We start from the raw sequence: 932 nt of genomic DNA, 5'->3' as shown, positions 1-932 counted from the left end.
CAATTCTCCCCTCTGGATCTGTGTGCAAGCTAGTGTGCATCACTGGGTGGCTCACCACTTCCCTCCCCAGAGCGCTGGCAAGCTTAACACCAGACGCTTGGCTAAGAACCGATGTGGGGTTGAACCTGGGGCTGGTTTGACTCGCATGAAAACGAGGGCAGGGGCACAGTCCTTTACCCAGGCAGCTTGCGATGAGCCACCACGGGCAAGCCGACTTCATGTGGGGACTTCAGGTGGGGCAGCAGCGTTGGCCTCTCGCTGGGGGAGCCCGGGACCAAAGGAGGGGGTCTGCTGCTAGCCTTAGAGGCCGACAAAGTTATTTGCATAAACCTGGTATCTTTTATGAAACCAACTAAAATAGTTGGAAAAATTCTTCCTTGCAAGTTTTTGGGTGCAAACAGGCTTCTTCAGAGCCAGAGCTTCGCACCAGCCCTAGCTCCACCCCAGAGGGCGCTCCTGCAGCACACGCAGACGCGGCCTCTGTGGGGATTAGCTACTGCGGTCGAGGGGCCTGAAACCCGGGCGGGGCTACGGACTGTAACGGCGAGCTTCGGGGAACCGGTCAGGGCTTGGATCCCGGGCGGGGCTACAGCCTGTAAGAGCGAGCTTCGGGGAAGCGGAAGGGGGGCGGAGCTTGGAGGCAGGGCATGGGGCGGGGTTTAAGGTAAGGCAGCGGCGTAGTCTCCTAGGTAACGACGCAGGCGGCGGCGGCGGGTGTGGTGAGTGTGAGTGTTGGGGGGTGCGCGCTAGGGTTCGTTCCCCTCCTCCCGCGGGCTGGCTCTTGCCCGGGTGCGAAGCTGCCCGGTGCTGCAGCCGCCCGCGCTCAGTCTGGGCCTCAGGGCGCTGCGCTGGCCGCTCCTTTGCTCTCTCACGGCCTCCACCTCACCCCCACCCAAATAATATTTTCTCCCTCTGCCTACGGTCAGTAGAAT

The 932-nt window shown here is 61.5% G+C and overlaps 1 protein-coding gene across 1 annotated transcript in view; it reads left to right on the top strand.

Moving 5' to 3' along the window:
- Positions 1–653: 653 nt before the first annotated feature.
- ARL6 (ADP ribosylation factor like GTPase 6) overlaps positions 654–932 on the top strand; it is a 38,680-nt gene continuing 38,401 nt past the window's right edge. The window contains exon 1 of the mRNA XM_019525723.1: positions 654–719. The gene's annotated coding sequence lies outside the window, so the exon portion shown is untranslated. The remainder of the gene's footprint in view (positions 720–932) is intronic.

The sequence above is a fragment of the Gavialis gangeticus genome, unplaced genomic scaffold, assembly GCF_001723915.1.
Source record: "Gavialis gangeticus isolate Ggan-Ray unplaced genomic scaffold, GavGan_comp1, whole genome shotgun sequence".
NCBI lineage: Eukaryota > Metazoa > Chordata > Crocodylia > Gavialidae > Gavialis > Gavialis gangeticus.
This window is presented reverse-complemented; position numbering and strand designations above follow the sequence as displayed.